Source organism: Triticum dicoccoides, chromosome 3A (assembly GCF_002162155.2).
Source record: "Triticum dicoccoides isolate Atlit2015 ecotype Zavitan chromosome 3A, WEW_v2.0, whole genome shotgun sequence".
In the NCBI taxonomy this organism is placed as follows: Eukaryota; Viridiplantae; Streptophyta; class Magnoliopsida; order Poales; family Poaceae; genus Triticum; species Triticum dicoccoides.
Genome location: NC_041384.1, coordinates 709,651,571 through 709,668,224, shown reverse-complemented (window position 1 = coordinate 709,668,224; position 16,654 = coordinate 709,651,571).

Here is a 16,654-nt window from a genome sequence, read left to right as displayed (position 1 = left end):
GCCCACGCGTCAGTCCATGGTCAAAAGTGGTCAAACTCGCCGGCGTTTAGCCGCCGGTGAGGCCAGACGCGGCGGAGGGGCTCGGGTTTTGCACTCCGGTGGCCAAAAGGACGGCGGAGACCATCTACGTGACGCGGGGAGTGAGCCGCGTCGAGTGGTGGCAGTAGGTGGAGCTGGGGTGGCCGGAGACGATGGCGGCGAGCACGTCCGCGGTGGCTGGAGTTTGGGCGAGGTCGAACTAGTCGCTAGCGGGCACGGCGAGGGGCGTGCGAGGGTGCTACGGACTCCTGCGAGTGCGTTGAAGACGGTGCCGTGCTCGGTTGCGACCCAACGTGGTTGTGGCTACGACGGCAACGTGCGGTGGCGGCGGCGAGCTTCGGCTCCGATGGCCATGGTGGTTAGAGGACGCGAACGAGCGCGGGGAGAGGGGGAAACGGTGGCGGAGCTCACAGCGATCACGAAGAGGGGCTCGGCTTGCTCAGAGACGGCTTGGCAACGGCGAATCCGTCGATGGAGTCCGGCGCCGTGCTCGGGGAAGACGACTCGTGGCGGCGATGTGGGGCTCCCGCGGTGGCGTGGCTCGGGGTGGAAGGAAGAGGGGGTCGAGGCAGAGCCTCTGGGCCGGTCAGAGGAGCGAGGGAGAGGCGGTGGCCGCGGTGGTGCTTATCGGCGGCGACGGTTGCGCTCAGCTTCGGGGGAGAGAGTGAGAGAGGAGAGGCAGTGGGAGAGTGGAGCGGTCGAGGGGTCCAGGGGGTCGGCGTGGCACTCGTAGACGCGTCCGGGGCGTCGGCGAAAGCAGGAGGTGGCCGGCGTGTGGCCGCGGGCGCCGTCCATGCGCCTCTCGTCCTCCTGGCGAGAGGAGGAGGACGACTGGTAGGAGCCAGTGGACTGGGCCGAGCTGGTGGGCTAGGTGGGCTGCGCCAGGTAAGTCCCTGTTCTCTCTCTCTTTTTTTGTTTTTCATTTATTCTATTATTTCTGTAACTTCAGGGCTTTATTAAAAATGCCAGGGCATTTCCAAAAATCATAAAATTAATCATGGCTACTACTTAGAATATATCCAACAGTAAACATTTTAGTTTATGATTATTTGAGCATTTAAAATATTTTATAGCATTTAAATGCCCAAATGCAAATACTATAAGAATTGATCCAATGACCTTATGATGTCCTAGAAAAATGTGCACCATTTTTGTCAAAGGTTTTAACCCAAAACAAAAAGGGTGGGCTTTTTAGAAGGGCATTTCAGGTTCATTGAAAAAGTTTTTAGTAAACCCTAGTTGTTCCAGGGGGGGGGGGGTGCTGGGGGTTCTGTCATCCCCATTTCAAATTTAAGAGAAATTTAAACATGATGCACACTCTAATGCTTGAACTAGCTAGGGTGTGACAACATAACCCATTACATTGTCTTCCTTGTCCAATGTCAACTCTTTAGCATGTCATATTTTAATGAGTCCTCACAATCATAAAAGATGTCCAAGATAGTATATCTATATGTGAAGACCTCTCTTTCTTTATTACTTCCTATTAATTGCAACGATGACCAAAACTATGCTTGTCAACTCTCAACAACTTTTATTCATCATACTTTTTCTATGTGAGCTCATTACTCTCCATGAGATCCATATGATCTCTTTGTTTCTTTTTCTTTTTTTCTTTTTTCTTCTCTTTTATTTGGGATCATGGCAAAAATAAGCAAGCCCTTGACTCAATCACTAATCTTTATTATAAAGCTCATGGACTCGATTACATAGAAGGATAATAAAGCAATACTCACAACAAGATCATGCCATAAACTTTATTCTACTAGATCAAAATACTACCAAAAGGATCGAAGTAAGATAAACGGTAAAGATAAAAGTGATGGTGATACAATACCGGGGCACCTCCCCCAAGCTTGGCCGTTGCCAAGGGGAGTGCCCATACCCATGTGATTATGTCTCCTTGGTTGGTGAGGAAGGTGGAGTTGTTGATGACGGATAGTCGCACATCGAGCGTAGGAGGTCTTCTAACTTGCGGATAATGCCCTTGAGTGTGATGATATGCTCCTTCAACAAAATATTTTCACGTGTGAGATACTTATTTTGTATATGAGCCAACTCAATCATCTTGAAAGCTTCAATTTCTGTAGGGGTAAGAAGATTATGATCCAGTTGAAGGGTGTCTTCTGTTGCTGGAACTTGGTCCTCCACGGCCTTCTTGATCCCTTCATCCTTGTTGATCTCCATAGGTTCTTCTCTCTTCAGCTCTATCTTCATTAGCCAAGCATCGCTGCCCTCATGGTTGGAGGAGGAGGGAGACGACATAGTGCCTGGCCTTGACAACCCTGACAGAAAACAGCTCGAAACAAAAACAGGAGATTTTTGCGTGATACGGGAGCCAAAACACCCGGGAGATTATATAATGAATTTTTACCGACCAAAATACGTATCGTGCAAGAAAACGGAGTCCGGAAGACACACGAAGTAGGGGGCGCGCCCAGGGGGGTAGGGCGCGCCCTCCACCCTCGTGTCCTTCCCGGACTGCTACTTAATTTTCTATTTTTCGAAATATTCCAAAACGGAGAAATATTGCCTTAAAAATTGTTTTGGAGTCGGTTTACTTACCGTACCACATACCTATTCCTTTTGGAGTCTGAAACGTTCTGGAAAGTGTCCCTTATGTATTCCTCTGGGGTTACAGTTTCAATAACATTGGTTTCAACATTTATGGGATTACCTGAGATATAATGTTTGATTTTTTGACCGTTTACCACCTTCGGATTTGTGCCTTTGAAGTTGTTGATTTTTATGGCACCGGAACGATAGACCTCCCATTTAGAGAGAAGTTTGCCTGCAAAAAAATCTTAAACGAGAGTTGTACAACAATACATAATCACCTACATTAAACTCACGCTTTTGTATCCTTTTGTCATGCTATCTTTTAACCTTTTTTTAAACAACTTGGCATTTTCATAAGCTTGGGTTCTCCATTCATCAAGTGAGCTAATATCAAATAACCTCTTTTCACCGGCAAGTTTGAAATCATAGTTGAGCTCTTTAATAGCCCAATATGCCTTATGTTCTAGTTCGAGAGGTAAGTGACATGCTTTTCCATATACCATTTTATACGGAGACATACCCATAGGATTTTTGTTGGGGAACGTAGTAATTTCAAAAAATTTCCTACGCTCACGCAAGATCATGGTGATGCATAGCAACGAGAGGGGAGAGTGTGATCTACGTACCCTTGTAGATCGAGAGCGGAAGCGTTATGACAACGCGGTTGATGTAGTCGTACGTCTTCACGGCCCGACCGATCAAGCACCGAAACTATGGCACCTCCGAGTTTTAGCACACGTTCAGCTCGATGACGATCCCCGGACTCCGATCCAGCAAAGTGTCGGGGAAGAGTTCCGTCGGCACGACAGCGTGGTGACGATCTTGATGTACTACTGTTGCAGGGCTTCGCCTAAGCATCGCTACAATATTATCGAGGACTATGGTGGCAGGGGGCGCCACACACGGCTAAGAATAAGATCACGTGGATCAACTTGTGTGTCTAGAGGTGCCCCCTGCCTCCGTATATAAAGGATCCAAGGGGGAGGGGGCCGCCGGCCAGGAGGAGGGCGCAGGAGGAGTCCTACTCTTACCGGGAGTAGGACTCCCCCCCAATCCTAGTTGGACTCCCCCTGCCTCCGTATATAAATGGATCGCTGGAGCTTGCACACTTTGTTAGCTCCCTTTGGATCGACAAAACCTTCCGGTTGCATCATATACAACTCTTCTTCCAGAAATCCATTCAGGAATGCAGTTTTGACATCCATCTGCCAAATTTCATAATCATAAAACGCGGCAATTTCTAACATGATTCGGACAGACTTAAGCATCGCTACAGGTGAGAAGGTCTCATCGTAGTCAACCCCTTGAACTTGTCGAAAACCTTTTGCAACAAGTCGAGCTTTATAGACAGTAACATTACCGTTAGCATCAGTCTTTTTCTTGAAGATCCATTTATTCTCAATTGCTTGCCGATCATCGGGCAAGTCAACCAAAGTCCATACTTTGTTCTCATACATGGATCCCATCTCAGATTTCATGGCTTCAAGCCACTTTGCGGAATCTGGGCTCACCATCGCTTCTTCATAGTTCGTAGGTTCATCATGATCTAGTAGCATGACTTCCAGAACTGGATTACCGTACCACTCTGGCGCGGATCTTACTCTGGTTGATCTACGAGGTTCAGTAGTATCTTGTTCTGAAGTTTCATGATCATTATCATTAACTTCCTCACTTGTTGGTGTAGGTGTCGCAGAAACAGTTTTCTATGATGTACTACTTTCCAACAAGGGAGCAGGTACAGTTACCTCGTCAAGTTCTACTTTCCTCCCACTCACTTCTTTCGAGAGAAACTCCTTCTCAAGAAAGTTTCCGAATTTAGCAACAAAAGTCTTGCCTTCGGATCTGTGATAGAAGGTGTATCCAATAGTTTCCTTTGGATATCCTATGAAGACACATTTCTCCGATTTGGGTTCGAGCTTATCAGGTTGAAGCTTTTTCACATAAGAATCGCAGCCCCAAACTTTCAGAAATGACAACTTTGGTTTCTTGCCAAACCGTAGTTCATAAGGCGTCGTCTCAACGGATTTTGATGGTGCCCTATTTAACGTGAATGCGGCCGTCTGTCGGGGGTTGCTGATCCCACGTACACCTATGGGGATCGGCGGACCGAGCCCCTTTCGGTTCCGCAGGGGGCGGTGGATGCACAAAGAGCAGATCGAGGCGAACGCACGAGCGACGCGGTCGGTTTACCCAGGTTCGGGCCGCACGGATGCGTAAAACCCTACTCCTGCTTTGGTGGTTGTATTGAGTTCTTGCTCGGGAGCGATGAGTGCTACAGTACACTCAAGCAGCTGGCGAGACCGAGCGTGAGAATGGCCGTCCTCCCCCTCTCTGTTGCGCATGGGCCTCCTTTTATATGTCTAAGGGGTCACCGACAGGTGGCAACAGAGGTGGGGGTAAAAATGTAAAAGAGGTGGTAGTTGGCTCCACCGCCTACAACAGTCGTATCATACCTAACCCTGACGGCAGGGGACAAGGGCATTAAATGCCTATCTGTGTCACCTAGACGGTACAGAGAGGGACCGCTAGGAACGCCACTGTTTGCCACGATGGCTATCTTGTCAGCGCTTGCTTGCCACCGCATGCCCCCGGCTGCACAGCCTCCCGCCACGTACGCCAGGAGCGGTCCCAGAGCGACACGTTGGTGGGTGAGCTGGAGCGCGGGCTGCGGAGTAGTAGCTTGCCACGGCAAGCGCCTTGCCGCGGATGTTGCCTTGTCGCGTCCGGGAGCTTGTCGCTCACCGGGTCTTGTCGGGACGCGCAGTGCGCCGCAGCGAGCTTCTTGAGATGCTTTGGTTGGTCTTCCCGGCAAGCTCCTCTTGCCGGGGCCTCGTCTCCTTCCCGGCAAGCTCCTCTTGCCGGGGCCTCGTCTCCTTCCCGGCAAGCTCCTCTTGCCGGGGTCTTGTCTCCTTCCCGGCAAGCTCCTCTTGCCAGGGCCTTGTTTTGCTCTTGGATACTTTGTTCTTGAATGGCCCCAAAGGAACCACGGAGGGTCTTGGCGGTCGCCCGGCAAGCCTTGCCGCAGGTTGCTGCGACTGCCCGTGCACAAGTTCGGGATACTAAGGTACCCCTACTTTAGTACACCGACAGGAGCCCCCGGGCCTGGGCCATACACGGTGCCGAGCGCTGTTGGGCCAGGCCCAAAACAGTGCACGGGCACGCGTGGCCTAGGTCACGCCATAACTCACTCCGCATCCACCGCGCCCTCCCCGCATGGCACGCGTCAAACGCGACATCGTGGGAGAGATCGTGGGCAGTTTTCGAGGTGCCCACTCCCCACGATCACGGGGTGGGGAGAGGCCGCCCCATCCGTCGCCTCGGTTCTGCACGCCTGCCACACGGCTCCCATGCACTTGGGGTCGCGGACGATGGAGGCGGGAAACGGGGCCGTCGTGGGTCGAGGCAGTGGGTCAGCCCCAGCTCCCTGCCTTCCCGCGTCTTGATTCGCTGAGAGGGGCGGCCGAGCCCCCACCTCGCTCCTCTATAAAGAGCAGGAGGGGAAGACGGAAGCCCGCATTCTCTCATCTTCTCCTTCCTTCAGCTCCTGCTCCCCTTTCTCTCATTCGCCATGGAGAAAGAGAACCCTGGTCCTTCATCAGTGGCGGCGAGGGTCGCCGCCAGACAGCGCATCCCTCCCTCTCCCACACCCGTGGTGGCGGAGCCAGCCGTAAGGGGAAGAGGGAGGGGGCGAGGTCGTGGACGAGGTCGAGGACGAGGCCACGGCACTCGGGGAAGAGGTGGAAGGGGCGGCGCGCCGGCTTCGCCTCCGCCGGCGGCTCCTCTTCCCACGGGGGTCCATGTTGGGGACGACCCCTGCGAGTTCTTCGTCAGGCTGCGCCGGGCGCCTCGTCGTCGACTCCGACTCCCAGCTCCGTTTGCGGGCGCGATGGAGTTGGACCCGCCCGAGACACTGAGGCTGCACATGAGGGGCTGCGGGATTAGCGGCACGCGAGTCCGCGTTGAAGTCCCAGCCCCCGGTGTGATGTATTTTGGTCGAGGGTGGAAGACGTTCGCCCGTATCCACAGCTTGACGGCGGGGCTCACCCTCCATTTTGAGTTGATGGAGGGCAATCTCCTCTCCGTCAAGGTCTTTGGGTGCTTTGGCACTCGGGCGAAGTGCTGCGTGGACAGCTCCTCCGATAGCGAAGGCCCCTCCTCGAGCGAGAGTGACGAGGAGGGGAGTGACAGCGACGACGAGGGTAGCGGGCGGCAGGACGACGGGTCCGACTAGGTGTCGGGCGCCGCTCCGCGCGGCACCGGCGACCCCATCATCCGTGTCGCCGGCTCCTTGAACTCCCCGGGGTCGTCTCCTTGGGCGGCTGGCGTAGGGAGGCTGCGGAAGAGGAAGAGGGCTGGCGGCAAGGTCGTCAAGCCGGAGTACGAGGGCATGGTGCCCTCGACAGCGTGCTGACGTCCTGCCGCCTCGTCTTCGAGCCCCGCTTCCGGCGCCGCCATCACCGTCCAGCCTTGACGGCCCCCGGGATGTTCTCTTCGTGTCTTCTGGTTTCGTAGCTCGCCTAGGCGTCACTTTTCCCCTTTTCGCCTCCTTGACCTACCTCCTAAAGAGAGGGACAGGAAAGGGATTACGGGCATCTTATCTTTTAAATTTGTAAGCCTTCGGGCCTTAGTTGCATTTAAAACTTGTAATTCTCTCTTTCATGTTTTTCATCCTCTATGGACTGTACCTGCGTGGAATGTTTTTTAATGAAAAGGGGTTGTTTGCCGGGTCATTTGTCTCGCGGGTAGAACCCATGTCAAGGAGCAAATCCTTGGTATCTTTCAGATAGACACTCCTTCCCCGGCAACAGGCCCTGCCGTCTTCCCACGTCGCTCGACCTTTCTCACGCTTTTGACGGAGGCAGGGACGAGGCGGGTGCGGCCCCCTCATTTCATCCCTTTGCTGCCGCGACTACGACCAAAACTTGGCCCCAGGAACGAGCCCCAGGGCCTAGAGCTAAGGGAGCACGGTAGTTTTCGGGAAGAAACGGGGTTTCGTATTCCCCAGTCCATAAGAGAATGCATGAAGAGGGATGAAAGACTTATCTGAGATTGCAGCCCCCGGCAACTCTGGCTTGCCGTGGGTGAACCTTGGTACTTGCAGCCCCCGGCAACACTGGCTTGCCGGGGTCCAGATGCCGGCACGTCCTTCTTCTCCTTTTCGTCCCCAGGCGGTCCGGCAAGGATATGCGAGCCCTGCGAACCAAAGGAAACGAAAGAAAGGCAAAGGGACGCACACTCGACCTCTAAGTTAGGGGTTAGCCGCTGTTAAGCACTATCAACCCTAACCAAGGACCCGACTCGACCTAGCATGCATGCTATAACTCTGGGCGCTAGCGCTTCATTTACTTGTGCTCAGGGTCTGCGCCCGGCTTTGTACAAAGGATTACATGCAACAGCGGCAAGACTTGTACAAAAGGGTGGTTGCCGGACAGGGTCCGACAACCGCGCCTTACGGGTAAAACTTACGAAGATGCTCGATATTCCAGGAGTTGCTCACTGGTACGCCATCTTCGGTCTCCAGGTGGACAGTGCCAGACCTGGTGACTCGTTTCACCCGGTAAGGGCCTTCCCACTTTGGCGTCAACTTGTTGGAATTCTTGGCTGACTGAACGCGCCGAAGAACAAGGTCGCCTTCCTCGAGACTTCTGGCGTTAACTTTGCGGCTATGATAGCGGCGCAAAGCTTGCTGGTAGCGAGCGGCTCGCACAGCAGCCTGAAGACGATCTTCCTCAAGGAGCAGTGCGTCATCTTGCCGCAGCTGCTCTTGCTCAAGCTCATCATAAGCGAGCACTCGAGCTGACCCGTATATGAGTTCCGTGGGGATAACTGCCTCCGCTCCATAGACTAGAGCGAAGGGTGTCTGGCCAGTGGCTCGATTTGGCGTCGTCCTGATCGACCAAAGAACCACCGGCAGCTCCTCGATCCAGTTGCGTCCACACTTGTGCAGCCTGTCGAAAGTCCTGGTCTTGAGCCCGCGCAGCACTTCAGCATTTGCCCTCTCCGCTTGGCCGTTGCTTCTCAGGTGAGCAACTGAAGCGAAGCAGACCTTGGCGCCAAGATCTTGGACGTACTGCATGAAGGTGCGGCTCGTAAATTGTGTACCGTTGTCGGTGATTATCCTGTTGGGGATTCCGAAATGGCAGACAATCGACCTAAAGAACTTGACTGCTGACTGTGATGTCACCTTCCTCACTGGTTCCACTTCCGGCCACTTTGTGAACTTGTCGATTGCGACGTACAAGTACTCAAAGCCCCCGACAGCTCGGGGAAAGGGGCCGAGGATATCGAGCCCCCAGACCGAGAATGGCCAGGATAAAGGGATCGTCTGGAGAGCTTGAGCTGGCTGGTGTATCTTCTTAGAATGGAACTGGCACGCTTCACACTTGGTTACTTGTGCAGTTGCATCCTGGAGGGCTGTCGGCCAGAAGAAGCCTTGCCGGAATGCTTTTCCGACAAGAGCTCTCACGCCAATGTGGTGACCACATATGCTTCCATGTATCTCTGCCAGCAGCTTCTGTCCATCTTCCCGAGGAATACACTTCAATTTCACACCGTTGAGTCTTCTTCTGCACAATGTGTTGTCGACAAACTGGTACATACTAGACTGCCGGGCTACTCTTTCCGCTTCTTCTGGTTCCTCGGGAAGCTCTCCTGTCTGAAGGAAACGGACAATCTGTTGTGCCCATGTTGGAGCCTGTGGCTCGACAACAAGGACTGAAGGCACATCTGCTGCTGCGGGAACGTCCGCTTCTAGGGCAAGAGCCCATGGCTCTGCCGGAGCTTGACGTTCCCCGGCAAGCTTGCCGGAGCAAAACTTGTCGGGAGAATCTGCTTCAACGGAACAAACCCTGGGGCTTGCCGGAGCAGACTGCTCCTCAGCATTCTTGGCGTCGATCTTGGGGACCCTCTTGGCGGCGGCTTCGGGAAGCTCTGCCGGAAGATAGTCACCAGAAATCAACTTCCTCTTCTTGCTCTGTCCAGTTGATGGTGTTACGGACGGCTGAGTCAGCTTGAGCACAAAAATCCCTGGTTCCACAGGTAATTTAAGTGCAGCGCACTTTGACAGGCCATCGACAATGTCATTCTCAGCTCTTGGAACATGTTCCATTTGCAGGCCGTCAAAGCGCTCTTCTAGCTTCCTCACTTCATCAACGTAAGCTTCCATCAACGGACTCTGGTAAACCTTGTTCACTTGGCGGACGACAAGCTGCGAGTCACCCCTGCAATGAGCTTCTTAATCCCAAGTTCTGTCGCGATCCTGAGACCGGCAAGCAAGCCTTCATACTCTGCAGTATTGTTTGTCGCTTGCTCCTTGGGAAAGTGCATCTGGACTATGTACTTGAGGTGCTCTCCGGTGGGTGCGACAAGCAGTACACCAGCACCGGCGCCTTGCAGCGAGAAGGCACCGTCAAAGTACATGAGCCACTCTTTGCTTGCTTCCTTGGCGGGGATGCTCATCTCTGGAATTTCTTCGTCTGGAGTTGGCGTTCATTCTGCTATGAACTCTGCCAACGCTCTACTTTGGATTGTTGATGTACTCTCAAACTTGAGGCCAAAGCTTGACAGTTCCAGTGCCCACTCGACAATCCTGCCTGTTGCTTCTGGATTTTGCAATATCCTCTTCAGCGGAAAGCGAGTGACAACTGTGATCTCATGTGCTTGGAAGTAATGGCGCAGCTTTCTCGAGGCCATGAGAAGGCCGAAAAGCAACTTCTGCACACCAGAGTACCTTGACCTAGCCCCCTGCAAAAGGGAACTGACAAAGTAGACTGGGCGCTGCACCATCTTCTTCTGTATCTCCTCTTGCTTCTGCGCAGACCCCTGCTTGTCGGGACCAGAGCTTGTCGGGGAAGCCCCCTGCTTGTCGCTGGATGTGCTTGCCGCGGTCGCTGGCTTGTCATCTGCCTCCCTCTCCGCTACTAACGCAGCACTAACCACTTGATTGGTTGCCGCTATGTACAGCAGCAACTTCTCTTGTGGTTTAGGTGCGACAAGTGTTGGAGTGGAGGACAGGTATCTCTTCAAGCCTTGCAGCGCAGCCTCCGCTTCCGGAGTCCATTTCATTGGACCTGCCCTTTTCAAAATTTTGAAAAACGGCAGGGCGCGCTCAGCAGACCGAGAGATAAACCTGCTGAGAGCAGCCACGCAGCCGGCAAGCTTCCGTACATCCTTGACGCGCTTTGGTGCTTCGATCTGCTCAATGGCCTTGATCTTGTCGGGATTAGCTTCGATTCCCCGCTGAGACCCAAAGAACCTGAGAAGTTTGCCGGAAGGGACTCCAAACACACACTTCTCGGGGTTGAGCTTGAGGTTGACCTTGCGCAGATTTGCAAAAGTCTCTTCTAAGTCTTGGATCAGAGTTTCCCTGTCTTTGCTTTTGAGCACTATATCATCCATGTGAGCTTCTACATTTCTGTGTATCTGTGGCTTCAAAGTGATATGGACTACTCTGGCAAATGTTGAACCAGCATTCTTTAATCCAAAAGGCATCCGTACAAAACAGTACGTGCCACATGGAGTAATGAATGCGGTTTTCTCCTCATCCTCTTCTGCCATGAAGATCTGATGGTATCCTGAATATGCGTCAAGAAATGAAAGCAACTCACATCCGGCTGTGGAGTCAACAATCTGGTCAATGCGCGGCAAGGGAAATGGATCTTTGGGACAAGCTTTATTAACATTAGTAAAGTCAATACAAAGCCTCCATTTCCCATTCGCCTTGCGCACTACAACCGGATTGGCCAACCACGTGGGATGGAGCACCCCTCTGACAAGGCCCGCTGCTTCCAATTTCTTGATTTCTTCTGCTATGAATTCTTGGCGCTCCACCGCCTGTTTCCTGACCTTCTGCTTGACGGGCCGCGCATGAGGACAAACGGCAAGATGGTGCTCAATTACCTTCCTGGGAACACCGGGGATGTCAGACGGTTGCCATGCAAACACGTCGACATTCGCCCACAGGAAAGTAACGAGCGCGCTTTCCTATTTAGGGTCAAGCGTGGCACTGATGGTGAAGGTACCACCAGTGCTGTCCTCCTTGGCGAACACCTTCTTGGTAAGCGGTGGAGCTGCCATAGTCTTCTTACTCTTGCCGGTGGAGCTCGATGGTGCGTCCTCGACGGCAGCGCAGCACTCCGAAGAGGCGCGCTTGCCGGAGTAGGCATCAGAGCTCTTGCCGGACTTGGTCTTCTTCTTCCCCCCGGGAGCTTCAGCGGCAAGCGTCTTGCGGTCTGTCACGGCAGCTGCTTCCCGGTAGATCTTGTCGGCGCAGATAAGGGCATCCTTCTTGTTGCCAGGGACAGAGATGATGCTTATCGGGCCTGGCATCTTGAGCATGTTGTATGCATAGTGAGAGGCTGCCATGAACTTGGCGAGCGCTGGACGGCCAAGTATCCCATTGTAAGGCAATGGGAAATCAGCAACGTCAAAAGTGACCCTCTCCGTTCTGAAATTCATCTCGCTGCCTAATGTCACCGGCAATGTGACCTTCCCTTTCGGCTTGCTCCTTCCCGGGTTAATTCCTTGGAATGTACCGGTCTCTTCGAGCTCGCTGTCCGGGATCTGGAGTTTCTGGAGCACAGCGGAGGAGATCAGATTTAAGCCGGCCCCGCCGTCAACTAGCATCTTGGTGACCTTGAGGTTGCGTATTGTTGGCGAAACCAACAACGGCAAGCACCCGACCGCAGTTGTGCGATCAGGGTGGTCCTCAATGTCAAAGACGATAGGCGTGCTGGACCACTTCAGAAGCTTGCGTGATTCGAAAGGTGGCTCTGCCGCATTAACTTCCCGGAGCCACTGTTTGAGTTGGCGGTGGGAAGTATGCAGAGAAGCACCACCGTCAACACACAAGACTTCTGTAGCCTTCTGAAACTCCTGCTCACTGTTCTCAACATCATCCATGTCTTTGTCGTCGTCTTCGTCATCATCCTTGTCGCGGCCGTGGGGAGGCCTGTCTCCTTGCCGCGGCTTGACCTTGTCGCGGCGTCCTCCCTGGCCAACGCGCTTCTTGCAGGCCTCTCCACCGCCTCCTTGAGCTCTCTCCTTGTCGCGCCGCTCGTACTCAGCTTTTTGTTGCTGGACAAGCTGCTCGACCTTCCTGCAGCTCTGGAGATCGTGGCCCTTGGTGCGGTGGATCTTGCAGTACTGCTTGTCGGAGCTGCCCTGCTTGTTGGCGGCCGCCACAACTTGGCAGTTGGTGCATGCGGCAACCTCCTTGCCGAAGCTACTAACTTTGGCTTGCTTGGCGGCGCCGTCATCGCCGGACTGCTCGACGACTAGCACCTCTTTGCCCTTCCTCCTGTTGCGCCTCTGGTTCTTCTTTGCCGGGGCGGCATCCTCACTGTCAGATCCCCCTGTTCTAGTAGTCTCTCCGGGGAGTTTCCTTCCTTCCTCAGCGCGTGCGCACTTGTCGGCCAGGGCGTATAGCTCACTGACGTCTCTGATCCTGCTCATCGCCATCTCCTCCCGCATCCTGCGATTACGCACGTTTTGATGGAACGCGCTGATAACCGCGGCAGGGTGGATGTCCGGGATGTTGCCCTGCACGCGGCTGAATCTCTGGATGTACTTGCGCAGGGGCTCTCCTTCCTTCTGGGCAAGCAGGTGGAGGTCACTCTCTTGGCCATGTGGTTTGTGGCCGCCTGTAAAGGCGCCGACAACTGATGGCACAAGTCCGCCCAAGAGGATACGGAGTTGTCCGGCAAGTGCATGAGCCAGGATCTGACTTCGGGCTTGAGCACGAGCGGGAAGTAGTTGGCAAGGACCTTGTCGTCTCGCCCCCCGGCAGCTTGCACCGCAATGGTGTAGATGCTGAGGAACTCCGACGGGTGCGACTTGCCGTCGTACTTCTCCGGCACGTCTGGCTTGAAATGTTTCTGGCTGGGCCACTGGACTTGCCGCAGCTCACGGGTAAACGTAGGGCAACCTGCCGCGTACGGCAAGTCGCCTGGTTCTCCGGGCGCATGCATGTCAACAGAGGGCCCAACGCGCAGGTCTGATTGACGCCGCGCTTCTCTTCGGCGCTCGATGCGTATTCGAGCGTCTTCCTGCTGTCTCTCATGAAGAACTTGGCGCTGATCGCGACGAGCTCGCGGATCTGACGACGCGGTGGAGTAGCTGTCGAGGTGGATCCGGCGAGTCGGCGATCTTGGCCTTCGGGGCGGAGAGTGCACAGTGGTTGCACCTTCGCCGGTCTTGTCGCCACCGGCTCGCGCCTGGCTGACTTGCCGCGGCAGCGATGCGCTCGGCTGCCGTGGGCTGTCACCGTTGGCGAAGCCGATGAGGCTCTGGATAGTGGCCCTCTAGTCATCGATCTTCTCTGGCGCTGGAGGGTAGTCTAGGAGCAGCTGGGCACGTGCCAACGCTTCCGCCGGAGTGGTGGGCGGCGGCAGCGAACGGTGCGAGGAGAAAGATATGCTCGGACTTCTAACTGCGTTAGAAGGAGCAACATCTCGTCCAAGCGACCGCGCCATGCTCGCGCCAGCATGTTGGCGTGCATGCTGGTCCTGAGCACTCCGGGATCCGCCAGCTTGATCTTGGCGCAGCAGACGTATGGTACCGTGGGTACCATGGCGCTGCTGGTCCCGCGCCTCCTGGGACGGGCATGGTGCGTGTACAGACGCCGAGGTCTTGGAGTGCGCGCGGTCGTTGTGGGAGGCGACCGCGCCGCCGACGTGCGGCGCTGCCTTTTCCTTGGACCCCGCAGCACCATGAGTCCCCCCGTCGTCGCTCGCTCTTCCGCCGGCGCCTACCCCACCAGCCGTTCGCTCTGGCGATGGTGGGATCGGCGCAAACGGAGCGGCTACCTCCGAAGCCTTCTTCTTCGGCAGCATGTTGATGAAGAGGATGAAGATTTGGCTCGTGCGAACGCCGGATCAGGTCCGCACAACCTCGACGCTCCCCCTACCTGGCGCGCCAAAGATGTCGGGGGTTGCTGAGCCCACATACACCTATGGGGATCAGCGGACCGAGCCCCTTTCGGTTCGGCAGGGGGCGGTGGATGCACAAAGAGCAGATCGAGGCGAACGCACAAGCGACGCGGTCGGTTTACCCAGGTTCGGGCCGCACGGATGCGTAAAACCCTACTCCTGCTTTGGTGGTTGTATTGAGTTCTTGCTCGGGAGCGATGAGTGCTACAGTACACTCAAGCAGCTGGCGAGACCGAGCGTGAGAATGGCCGTCCTCCCCCTCTCTGTTGCGCATGGGCCTCCTTTTATATGTCTAAGGGGTCACCGACAGGTGGCAACAGAGGTGGGGGTAAAAATGTAAAAGAGGTGGTAGTTGGCTTCACCGCCTACAACAGTCGTATCATACCTAACCCTGACGGCAGGGGACAAGGGCATTAAATGCCTGTCTATGTCACCTAGACGGTACAGAGAGGGACCGCTAGGAATGCCACCGTTTTCCATGATGGCTATCTTGTCAGCGCTTGCTTGCCACCGCATGCCCCCGGCTGCACAGCCTCCCGCCACGTACGCCAGGAGCGGTCCCAGAGCGACACGTTGGTGGGTGAGCTGGAGCGCGGGCTGCGGAGTAGTAGCTTGCCGCGGCAAGCGCCTTGCCGCGGATGTTGCCTTGTCGCGTCCGGGAGCTTGTCGCTCACTGGGTCTTGTCGGGACACGCAGTGCGCCGCAGCAAGCTTCTTGAGATGCTTTGGTTGGTCTTCCCGGCAAGCTCCTCTTGCCGGGGCCTCGTCTCCTTCCCGGCAAGCTCCTCTTGCCGGGGTCTTGTCTCCTTCCCGGCAAGCTCCTCTTGCCGGGGCCTTGTTTTGCTCTTGGATACTTTGTTCTTGAATGGCCCCAAAGGAACCACGAAGGGTCTTGGCGGTCGCCCGGCAAGCCTTGCCGCGGGTTGCTGCGAGTGCTCGTGCACAAGTTCGGGATACTAAGGTACCCCTACTTTAGTACACCGACACCGTCTCTAGAGCGTATCCGCAAAACAATAGCGGTAAATCAGTAAGAGACATCATAGATCGCACCATATCTAGTAAAGTACGATTACGACGTTCGGACACACCATTACGATGTGGTGTTCCGGGTGGCGTGAGTTGTGAAACTATTCCACAATTTTTCAAATGTACACCAAACTCGCAACTCAAATATTCTCCTCCATGATCGGATCATAGAAACTTTATTTTCTTGTTACGATGATTTTCAACTTCACTCTGAAATTCTTTGAACTTTTCAAACGTTTCAGACTTATGTTTTATTAAGTAGATATACCCATATCTGCTTAAGTCATTTGTGAAGGTGAGAAAATAACGATATCCGCCACGAGCCTCAACATTCATCGGACCACATACATCTGTATGTATGATTTCCAACAAATCTGTTGCTCTCTCCATAGTACCGGAGAACGGTGTTTTAGTCATCTTGCCCATGAGGCACGGTTCGCAAGTACCAAGTGATTCATAATCAAGTGGTTCCAAAAGTCCATCAGTATGGAGTTTCTTCATGTGCTTTACACCGATATGACCTAAATGGCAGTGCCACAAATAAGTTGCACTATCATTATCAACTCTGCATCTTTTGGCTTCTACATTATGAATATGTGTATCACTACTATCGAGATTCAACAAGAATAGACCACTCTTCAAGGGTGCATGACCATAAAAGATATTACTCATATAAATAGAACAACCATTATTCTCTGATTTAAATGAATAACCGTCTCGCATTAAACAAGATCTAGATATAATGTTCATGCTCAACGCTGGCACCAAATAACAATTATTTAGGTCTAAAACTAATCCCGAAGGTAGATGTAGAGGTAGCGTGCCGACTGCAATCACATCGACTTTGGAACCGTTTCCCACGCGCATCGTCACCTCGTCCTTAGCCAATCTTCGCTTAATCCGTAGTCCCTGTTTCGAGTTGCAAATATTAGCAACAGAACCAGTATCAAATACCCAGGTGCTACTGCGAGCATTAGTAAGGTACACATCAATAACATGTATATCACATATACCTTTGTTCACCTTGCCATCCTTCTTATCCGCCAAATACTTGGGGCAGTTCCGCTTCCAGTGACTAGTCTACTTGCAGTAGAAGCACTCAGT